Raw genomic sequence first — 12,375 nt, forward strand, 5'->3', positions numbered from 1 at the left:
TTTTACACTATCATTTAATCACAACCACTAATTTATTTAAAAGGTTTGACTTTTATTTTAAACATTTAAAAAGTAATACAAACGGATGATTGTGATGCATTGACACTATAAATTTTTTTACACTGACAGTGCATAACAATTAATCTCTAGTTTGATAGTGTAGATTTGATTTGATGGGTTAACATTCTCTCAGTGTCTCCTTTTCTATATTTTTATCATTATTATAATTTTGTGTGTAAATAACACATTTTCTAAAATATGATATATATTTAATATTTATTTGGTTTTATATAAAAAGAAACTATAGTGTTAGAGCTATCCATTTATTTTAAAAAATGGAGAGGGTATTTATCCTAATTTGATGAAATTCATATGAATAAATGCATATATTTTTGAAATGTGTGACATAAATTTTGTATAATTTGACACAGAATGAAAACATTAGTAATGAAACACACCATTTCTTTTGAAAAATGGAGAGGATCTTTATCCAATTTTTTTTGATAGAGCATAGTCTTTAAAATAACATGTATGAAAATGCAATTAACACAATCATTGAATGCACAAATAAAAATTAAGTAGAGTATAACGTTTGAAATTAAGTAAAATACGACGTTCGATAAAAAAGAGGATAAAAAAAGATGTTTGATAAAATCATCATTTTACTATGTGTTAAAAATTTTAATTAATTAAATTAATTAACTATATTTTACTTATTGTTGTACTTTAATTTTATTCTAACATTATCATTTCATTGACATTTAAATTTAATTCAAATTCATTCATATTATTTCAAAAAGAAAAGAAAAGAAGGAGTGTTGATTATATCTCTATCCATTTGCATTTTGTGTCAACAACATTGAACATTTTCTCATATTTTTGCATTACCAAATTAATTGGTAACTTTATCCATTTTATATTTTTTTAAAATCTCATGGCATTTATATTATCCCTTTCTCATTTGTCTTATCATTCATTTTTATCTTTGCATTTTAAAATCATAGGTCATTTTTCCATCATCATCTATATCATCTATGTTGGCATTTTTCATTAACTTTAAAATGTTTTAAGTAATATTTTCACATTTTTGCACTTCTAAAATCATAAGTCAATTTTCATTCTTTTTCTTTTTGAAAAGTCAACCCAAATCAACATTATTTCCAAAAGATAAATTCTCACGTAAATATCTAATTTTCATTTCATTCATATACTACATCATTGTGATAACTTCTCGGCAAGTGTACTGATACTGTCAAAGTAATAAAAAGATTGAATCCACATGGATTGTGTCAAAGCAAGACAAAATGTGTGAAATTTGGAAAAATTAGTAATAAGGGGGAGTTCAAGTTTCAGAGTGAAAAGTAAATAAACAAGTAAACAATGTCACGAAAGCGGTCAGGTTGTGTTGTAGAATCCCCTATTCCTCTCTTGTGAATGTTTGATGCCCTGTATGAATTATCTAATCACTATAACCTCACGACGAATTAATAAAACCATTATAGTCGATCCCTCACGAAGTAACTCACTAACCACTACCAAGAGCTTTCTATTCCTAGTCCGCTAAAGTAAGAAGGGTTAGGCGAAGTATATAGCATTAATTCTTTATGCCACTACACATGGTCTCCCATGTCTATTCAACCAACATAAGTACAACAATTGCCCTAGGTCCAACACATAGACTAATTGTCAGTATTTCCTATGTGTCCCAAATCAGATTAAAAGAGTATCTCACATAAAAAGGTATTACGAATAATAAGCAATTTAATAAGATTATAAATCAATAGGTTCATACAGTGGTCAAATCAACATAGAATCCTACATTTGAGAAACATGTCCATCATAACATAACCTAACCTAGAAGAATTCAGCTACTCATAGTGTAATTAAAAATCCCACAATTGATAAACAATGATAACATAAGAAGTTCCTTGAAGAGATGGCTTCAAATGCTCCAAATATTAACATTTGTGCTCTTTAATTTGTGCTTTAATCTCCTAAAATCGTAAACCTTGTGAAAGTGCTGAAAAACCAATTTTAAAGGTGTCAGAATGGACCAAAACGCGTCATAAAAAGGCCTAGAAAAGTGACCATCGCATGCATGATACCCTGCATCGCGCATGCGAGGCAACTTTTAATGAAATATCGCGTGCGCAATGTTGCGCGATGATGGATGTGATTATTTTCGAAGCCTCACTCTTTTTGGCTCCTTTTTCACTCAATTTTTCACTAAGTCTACAATTTGCATACTTAGCTATTTTTCCTTCATTCTTTGGTCATTCTTCCTTAAATTTGCTCAACTTTCACTTGTTTTGCTCCGATTCTTCGACTAAATATATGCAATGACGGGCTGTCATCACAATCCCAAAAGGATCAAACTCAAATCATAAGGCAAAGCCATCAAATGATCCATGTAAGGCAAAGGCAAGCAATGTGATCAAAATTGGACCTCAAAGATAGAAAATCCAAATCAAATCAGAAACACAACCAATGATCATGATTTTTTTTTATACAGGCTCATCATGTTAAGAACATACATCATGCAAAAAATCAGATTCAGAAGAGCTCAAATGACAGGCAAATGAAAATGCACAAATGCAACATCAAATATGTGACACAAATTGTCACACCATATGTTCATGTGTCCAAAACAGTGATGGAAAATGATAAAAATCTCAAACCAAAGCCAAAAAATCATATCACATGTTAGGATCAAGCATGTCAAATTTCACATCCATTGGACAAACCATGAGCATTTTACAATCAAATGAATGCAACATATCAAAATGATACAAGGCTCAACCAAAATATATCAAATAAAAATCCAGAAATCCACAAATCATGACAATTACATGAGAAAATACTAGACATTCAAACAAGAACATGAAAAAAAACTAGGATCAAATTGGATCATTTTGCTATTTTTAGTGATTTTTCAAAGTTGGAGAAAAATATGGATTAATGCATGATCATGTGAAGAAAAATGCAATTCACAATGAAAATCAGCATATGCATCTACTGGAATCGAACTCAGGCATGGCAGGTAAAAATAAACGTTCAAGAATAAATGCTGGAACATGTAAATGCCAAGGCTCGAACTCAGGTTAGCAAGGATTAACAAGCGCTCAAAAATAACATTCACAAAACACACAATGGCCAAGGATCGAACTGAGGTTTGGACGGGTAAAAGGAGCGCTTCAAAAACGAAATTCCAAAAACTCATTCGCCAAGATTCGAACGCAGGCCAGGGCGGTCAAAGAAGCGCCTTCATCAAAAACGTTGCGTTTTGGTCCTTAACCCTAACACTGTAGCTGGCGGCGGCGGACGGTTGTTTCAACCGTCTTCTCCGGCCAGCCAGGCGGCGGAGAAGCCATTTTTTTCCAGAATTTTACAAATCTTACACCGTTGGAAAACTCTTTCAATGTAGAATTCAAATATCACAATATCTAAGCCTAATTCTCCATATATTTTACGGATCGATCAAAAACATTATGAACACTCAAACTTTAATTCATCATAACTTCCTCATTTCTTCACCATTTTTAATTCTAAACATATCAGAATCATCAACATCAAGAGATCTACATAATCATGGCAAATAAAAGGCAAAAAGTGAAGGTCAAAAATCCACCTACTTGGAATGGCAGTGCTTCAAATCCACGTGTTCAAGCCTCCAAATGATCTAGATCTGCTCCAGTACTTGTATCTTGAAGCTTTGTGTATAAAGAAGCACTTGAATCCACCTGAATCTTGTTGAATTTCAAACTTCCATTGACATGTTCATGTGCTTGAACAACTTCAAAACCAACTCAATTGCCACGAATAATGGATGAATCTTGCTTAAAACTCCATGAGGATGATGAATCTACAACAATCTTGAAGAGTTATGTGAAGAAATTTCAAATTCAAGGAGAGAGAGAAATTGGAGGGAAAAATGAATTCTAGATCTAGAATTGTGGTTATGGCAAATTCTGTTAGGATTTAGCTTTTATATCATGTACTAATCACCATGCTAATCACAATTAGGTTTGGTTAATTAAAATTAATGAAATATGGAGTATTTTGCAAAAATGACAAAGTGAGGTTGCATGGGATCATGTGCATGTGAACAGTGCCATGCAAGTATCCAATTTCACATAAAATCATCCCACAAACATGATGGAAGTGTTAATTTGTTTGTAGCTTCAACCAATTTTGAATTCTCCATTTTCCCTCCAAAATGCACATGAATGAACAAGTTATCACATGAGCTTTTTCCATGCAAGGCAATGGCTGATTTGGAAAGTATTGGTCAAGACAAGCATTTTGCAAAAAGAGTGGACCAATTTGGAGTTTTGAGTCAAAAGTTATGCCAAGTTGAACTTCCATGTATACTTTGCAATCATTTGGCCATAACTCCTCAACCAATCATTAGATGATCATGATCTTGGACTTTTTGAAAATAGGAGAGAAAGATCTTCAACTTTCATGTTCACCAAAAATCCATTTGAAGCTTCTTTGATGTTGCAAAGTCAAGTTGAATGTGGACCAAAAACTTGTCATTTTTGGAAACTTTCAATTACAGGTCACTTTCCATTTTTGGAAACTTTTGCCCTGACTTCAAATTCTTCAAGATAGATGTTTGAAAAGACAAATGAACCTCTTTTGAACATGATTGAGATGTTGAAACTCATTTCCCCACCTCATAGCCCTCAGTTGACTTTACAATTGACTTTCTGGTCCACAGATGACCTGGAAATGCTCTGATTAGTTTGAGCCTCAACCACTTGAGGGATTTGCTCAGAAATGAACCCCTAGCTCATGTAAGCTCAATATGATACTCATATGATCCTCATCTCAATAGAATGCCTCATCTCCTTGAGAAACCCTGGTTGAGAGAAAGTCATTGATTAGGGTTGACCAGAGGTCAAAACCCTAATTCAAAGGAACTGGAGGATGAATCATGAAACCCTGGATGATGATGATATACCCTTGCCAACCAAGATAATGCTCAACCTCCTTGAAGAATCAAGAAACCCTAATTGAAGTGCAAACCCTCAGATGGTTGACAATCAATCCATAGAAACCCTCAGGCTTAAATCATGTACCTTCTCCATCTCTGAAAAGACTTTGGAGGATGATCTCTTATTTCCACATGATATGCAATATGCAAATGCCTAATATCCTAAAACATGAAATGCAATATGCTAAACTAGTCCCAAGAAGAGGAGGGTAAAATTTGAGGTCTTACAGCTGCCCCTATTCAATCCACTGTGAACCTGTCGATATGAACAGCCTCGGCTTTCAGATGATCAGGGTGAAGAGTGGTTGAATACCAAGAACAAACGAATAATTTGCGCTCTGCTGCGAAATAATTAACAATGCCTGTCAGAATCGGCAAAGAAGTGATCTTGAAAGAATCCGTCTGGTACGGTAAGAATCGGCCTGAATACCGAAAAGAATGTTGACCTGGATACCAAAATAAATGGTAACACAGGAACCATGGCCTTAATGCCACCTCCGCTGGGGATTATTATTATTATATTTTTTTTGCTTTTCTTGAACCCCAAAACTTCTTTGATTTTCATTTCCATCTCGCACGACAGAAATCTCCTCCAATATCGCACTACTGGGGAATACCGTTGACCCAACGTCACGATGCTAAACTCCTAAGAGTAACATCTTCCAACTTCCATCTCGCACGACAAAAATCTCCTCCAATATCGCACTATTGGGGCATACCGTTGACCCAACGTCACGATGCTAAACTCCTCAGAGTAACATCTTCCAACTTCCATCTCGCACGACAGAAATCTTCCTCCAATATCGCACTACTGGGGAATACCGTTGACCCAACTTCACGATGCTAAACTCCTCAGAGTAACATCTTCCAACTTCCATCTTGCACGATAGAAATCTTCCTCCAATATCGCACTACTGGGGAATACCGTTGACCCAACGTCACGATGCTAAACTCCTCAGAGTAACATCTTCCAACTTCCATCTCGCACGACATAAATCTTCCTCCAATATCGCACTACTGGGGAATACCGTTGACCCAACGTCACGATGCTAAACTCCTCAGAGTAACATCTTCCAACTTCCATCTCGCACGACAGAAATCTTCCTCCAATATCGCACTAATGGGGAATACCGTTGATCCAACGTCACAATGCTAAGCTCCTCAGAGTAACATCTTCCAACTTCCATCTCGCACGACAGAAATCTTCCTCCAATATCGCACTACTGGGGAATACCGTTGACCCAATGTCACGATGCTAAACTCCTCAGAGTAACATCTTTCAACTTCCATCTCGCACGACAGAAATCTTCCTCCAATATCGCACTACTGGGGAATACCGTTGATCCAACGTCACGATGCTAAGCTCCTCAGAGTAACATCTTCACCATCCGGCGAAACCCACTCTTCAAACGGTAACCACGACTTGAGACTAGCTTATGCTTGCAATGCTGATGCATGATTTTTTTACAGCGTAATGCTCCATAACCATGGAAATGCTACGCGATGAGTTATGCAATATGCTATGCTCTTCTAAATGATGAATGCATAAAAAGTATCCCCCTCAGGGGACTCTATTGGGGAGCTCGAGGCACTCTGCTGAGGAGCTTGATACCACTCCAATCTCCACCCTTTTGGGGAATAACACTGCTGCTGGGGAAAGCAACCCTCACCAGGGATGACCTCCACTGAACTCGATCCGCTTGGGGACTTCGCTGAGGAAGAAACCACCAACGCACACCTCTGTTGGGGAAACAAAAATCTTTGACTTGCTCGGGAAATAACAAGCTCCACCCTGCTAGGGGAAACAACAACCTTCAGGCCTGGCTGCCGAGGAAACACCGACCTCGAACCCGCTGGGGTGATACGGAACGTTGGACACATAACATCTGTCGACTTGTCGAGCACTGGTATCCACCATCTAACCGAAGTGTTAACTTTCCACTTCTCAGACTTTGAAGAGTCTTCTTGATTAATCCTCTAGGATCGTCGTCATCCTCTCGCCGTCTTTTCACCATTCTTCAATCCCTTGTCCCTGCTTGGACTCCACGGGGATCTTTTGTCAAAAGGCTTCACATCACAACCTGCAAGTGAGTGAAAATATCTAACAACACCTGCAAAAGAGATCGTTAAATAAAAACGTGCCCCAGGCGTGCCAAGATTTCAACACCTGGGTCACTCAACCTTCCGAATAAGATTTCAAGTTTTCAATCCTATAAACATGCATTGGAAGGGACCCGTATGTCTTAAAATGCAAAGATTCTTATCAAAATAAACGGATGTTTTTGCAATCAAAGCGGTAATGAAAACAAAAACAAAATTATTTGACTGAATATGCATTTTATTGATTGTCAAAGGTGGCTCGTAACCGAGCAATACACAGGAAGCAATCCCTGAAAAGAGGTAATTGCGCACAAAAGGAAAATCTATCCTAATGGCAATGTGAAACCGTGATCTCATCGAGTTCCAACTTGGTTACACCCCATATGTCCTCAAGACTCTCCGTGCTTTCTGCCTTCTGAACAAGATACTTCCGACCGATCTCTGTCGGGGATTATCCGTGTGTCTTAACCAAAACACAAACGATCATGCCAGACGCAATTGTTCGTTTCATTCCCTCTTTTGCTTGGACCGCCCTTTCGGGTTTTCAGTCCACCGGGATACCCTTTCTTGCCCAAGCCTCCCTCGTGGGGTTTTCGACTTGCCGGGTGTACAGTTTTTTCTCTTTTTATCCCTAATTTATGCCCGAACCTTTTTTTCATTTTTTCTAGTTCGCCGGGATGCCCATTTTTGCCTGGACTATTTTATTCTTTTCGTCTAGCGGGTCTATTATACGAAGTATTTTTTAACTGCGTCTGTATTCACAGGGGATGGAAAATCCTCGCCATCCATGGTCGTCAACAACAAGGCTCCGCCAGAGAAAACCTTCTTAACCACGAATGGACCTTCATAATTGGGTGTCCACTTGCCCCGACGATCGTTCTAAGGAGGAAGGATCCTTTTCAACACCATATCTCCTACGTGATACACACGAGGTCGCACCTTTCGGTCAAAAGCACGCTTCATTCGCTGCTGGTACAACTGCCCATGACAAATGGCCGCCAGCCTCTTCTCCTCAATCAGGCTCAACTCTTCGTACCGAGTCCTTACCCATTCAACTTCTTCTAATTTCACGTCCATCAGGACTCTCAATGACGGAATCTGAACCTCAACCGGTAGCATGGCTTCCATCCCATACACAAGCGAGAAAGGCGTTGCCCCAGTAGACGTACGCACCGAGGTTCGATACCCATGCAATGCAAACGGCAACATCTCGTGCCAATCCTTATAGGTCACAACCATTTTCTGCACAATCTTCTTGATGTTCTTATTGGCCGCCTCGACCGCCCCATTCATCTTCGGATGATAAGGAGAAGAATTGTGATGCTCGATCTTGAATTCCCAGCACAGTTCCGCCATCATCTTGTTATTGAGATTAGAACCATTATCAGTAATGATTCTCTCGGGAATCCCATATCTGCAAATGATGTCTCTCTTGAGGAACCTGACAACAACCTGTTTTGTCACATTTGCATAAGATGCCGCTTCCACCCACTTGGTGAAGTAATCGATAGCCACTAATATGAACCAGTGCCCATTCGAAGCCGTAGGCTCAATTTTCCCAATCATATCAATGCCCCACATAGCAAACGGCCACGGAGATGACATAAAACTCAACGGGTTTGGAGGGACGTGCACCTTGTCAGCATAAATTTGGCATTTATGACATTTCCCCACGAAGTTGAAACACTGGGCCTCCATTGTCATCCAGTAATAACCAGCCCGTAACAACTTTTTCACCATCGCATTCCCACTGGCATGGGTACCAAACGACCCCTCGTGCACCTCTTTCATCAATTGGCTTGCTTCTTTGTCGTCGACACATCTGAGGAAAACCCAATCGAAATTCCGCTTGTACAAAACCCCATCCTTATTCAGATAGAACACCATGGCCAACCTCCTTAGAGTCTTTCGGTCCTTCTTGGATGCCCCCTCAGGATACTCTTGGGTTTCCAGATAACATTTGATATCATAATACCACGGCTTTTCATCATCAGGCGCTGCCTCAACAGCAAACACATAAGCCGGTCTATCCAGACGTCCCACCTCAACACTAGGGAACTGATTCCACCACTGCACCTTAATCAAGGCAGCCAGAGTAGCAAAAGCATCTGCTAAAGGATTCTCTTCTCTTGGCACATGAAGTAATTTCACCTTGGTGAAGAACGTCAACAATCTCCTCGTATAGTCCCGGTATGGAATTAAATGAGATTGATGCGTATACCATTTCCCGTTAACTTGATTCACAACCAAAGCTGAATCTCCATAGATAACAAGGTTTTTGATCCGCAAATCAATCGCCTCTTCGACACCCAAGATACAATCTTCGTATTCAGCCACATTGTTGGTGCATTCAAACGTTAGCCGGGCAGCAAAAGGAATGTGGGATGCTTTTGGCGTAACCAAAACAGCACCAACTCCACTACCATTCATGTTAACGGCCCCATCAAACATCAGAATCCATTCGGATTCAGGGTCAGGCCCCTCCTCCGGGATCGGTTCCTCACAATCTTTCGATTTGAGAAACATGATGTCCTCGTCAGGGAACTCAAACCTCATCGGTTGATAATCCTCAATGGGTTGCTGGGCGAGGTAATCAGACAATACACTCCCCTTGATTGCTTTCTGAGAGGTATACTGAATATCATATTCAGTCAAAATCATTTGCCATCTCGCAACTCGTCCGGTCAATGCTGGCTTCTCAAATATATACTTGATAGGATCCATCCTGGAAATCAACAAAGTGGTATGAACCAGCATATACTGTCTCAGTCGGCGAGCAGCCCATACCAAAGCACAACAAGTTTTCTCGAGTAGTGAATATCTTGTTTCACAGTCGGTAACCTTTTTGCTAAGGTAATAAATTGCATGCTCTTTTCGACCAGACTCGTCATGCTGCCCCAATACACACCCCATAGACCCCTCGAGGACCGTCAAGTATAGAATTAACGGTCGTCCCTCCACAGGAGGCATCAGAATCGGAGGCTCCTGCAAATATTCTTTTATCTTTTCAAATGCCGCTTGGCAATCATTATTCCACCTGACCGTTTGATCTTTTCTCAATAACTTGAATATGGGTTCACACGTGGCTGTTAGATGAGATATGAACCGTGAAATGTAGTTCAATCTACCTAAGAAACCACGAACCTCCTTCTCTGTTCTCGGTTCAGGCATTTCTCGTATTGCTTTTACTTTAGCAGGATCAACCTCGATTCCTTTTTCGCTCACAATAAACCCCAGCAACTTACCGGACCGCACTCCGAAAGTGCACTTATTCGGATTCAACCTCAGTCTGAATTGTCTCAATCGGTCAAACAACTTGGCCAAATCCACCAGATGCCCCTCTTCTGTTTGGGACTTTGCTATCATGTCATCAACATAGCATTCGATTTCATGATGAATCATATCATGAAACAAAGTCACCATAGCCCTCTGATACGTGGCACCAACGTTCTTGAGACCGAATGGCATCACCTTATAGCAAAAAGTGCCCCACGGTGTGATGAACGTTGTTTTCTGCATATCATCTGGAGACATTTTGATTTGATTATAGTCAGAAAAGCCATCCATGAAGGAAAACACCGAGAATTGAGCTGTATTATCTACCAACATATCGATGTGAGGTAATGGGAAATCATCCTTCGGGCTAGCTCTGTTCAAATCTCGGTAATCCACACACATCCTCACTTTTCCATCCTTCTTCGGCACCGACACAATATTCGCGACCCAAGGCGGATAATTAGTGACAACGAGGAAACCAACATCCAACTGCTTCTGTACTTCCTCTTTGATTTTCATGGCCATCTCAGGTCGAGTTTTGCGCAACTTCTGCTTCACTGGAGGACAATCTGCTCTCAATGGTAACTTGTGCACAACGATATCGGTATCCAACCCTGGCATATCTTGATAAGACCAGGCGAAGATATCAACATACTCTTTCAACAGTGCTACCATTCTGCTCTTGACATTTACCTCCAAAGCGGCCCCAACCTTCACTTCCTTCCTGGCCGCCTCGGTACCCAGATTAACAAGCTCAACTTGCTCTTCGTGCGGTTGAATCACCTTCTCCTCTTGCTTCAACAACCTGGCTAATTCCTCCGGCAGTTCACAATCTTCTTCGCCTTCTTCTTCGGTATGATAGATCGGATTGTCGAAGTCATACGAGGGTGTAACAAGATTGTTATCAATGAGATCCGGAGAATGATCGCATCTGCATGAATGTTGATTCATGCATTGCTTTAGAGCCGGAACGAAGAAAATTAAAAGGAAAATGAAAACAAACATTGCCATTTTTATTAAACTGCAAAAATAAATGAAAAACAGGGAACACCGCTTTTAATGCGAAAAACATCCTTTTATAAATGATGCAAAATGTTGCAAAATGAAACACATGAGGTGGCCCTTACAATGAACCATTATGTTTCGGGCAAAATGCATGGTTTTCATGCAGACAGAATTGACAAAATAGAAATATTACTCTTCACGTAGAGTGACAGTGATGATCTTTTCGGCCTTCCAGTTCTGGATCTCCATCCCTGGTACGCACGATTTTATCCACGAGTCGAGCTCGCAGCCACTGTCGACCTCTTCACCCACCGCACAGATGTGATATGGATCTAGCATTCCAGCACTGGTGAACGTGAACGACTGACGACGTCCTCTGCCCTGTCCAGACGAGACTCTTTCCGACTGATAACCAACCCCAAACCTGTCTTCCTTGGTGGCAATATCAATCATTCTTCCCCAACCTGGGGCTTCTCCATTCTTCACCACCTCAGCAGCCTGTCTGTACGAAGAAATGGATGGCTTCTTCTCTTCTTTAGCAAAAATGACATTCTCCACCTTAACGGTTTCAAATGCCTGACTTGGTGTTTCAAATATTTCACCGTCCATTTCTACATACTTGAACGATGACAGTTGGCTGACGAAGATATCCTCCTCCCCCTAATCAACATTCTCAAATCAGAGACGTCCTCCATCCATCATTCTCTGAATCGTCTCCCTCAACATTACACACCCATTCGTAGTGACAGTGCAAGCAGCACAACAATTATCACAACCAGGGAAGACTCCACTCTTCATCAGATGTCTCTTGACCACAGACATCGGAGTCCTCAACTGATTCACATCCGTCACTTCTATTTTTCTCTTATCCTCGGACATCACGTTCACCCCCATAGGACCTTGTATCGGCATGGGGTTAGCATTAACATTCGGCGTCGGTGCAAAATTGATGGCTTTAGAATCCACCAAATCTTGAACGACATGCTTAAAAGCTT

Source organism: Lathyrus oleraceus, chromosome 4, assembly GCF_024323335.1.
Source record: "Lathyrus oleraceus cultivar Zhongwan6 chromosome 4, CAAS_Psat_ZW6_1.0, whole genome shotgun sequence".
In the NCBI taxonomy this organism is placed as follows: Eukaryota; Viridiplantae; Streptophyta; class Magnoliopsida; order Fabales; family Fabaceae; genus Lathyrus; species Lathyrus oleraceus.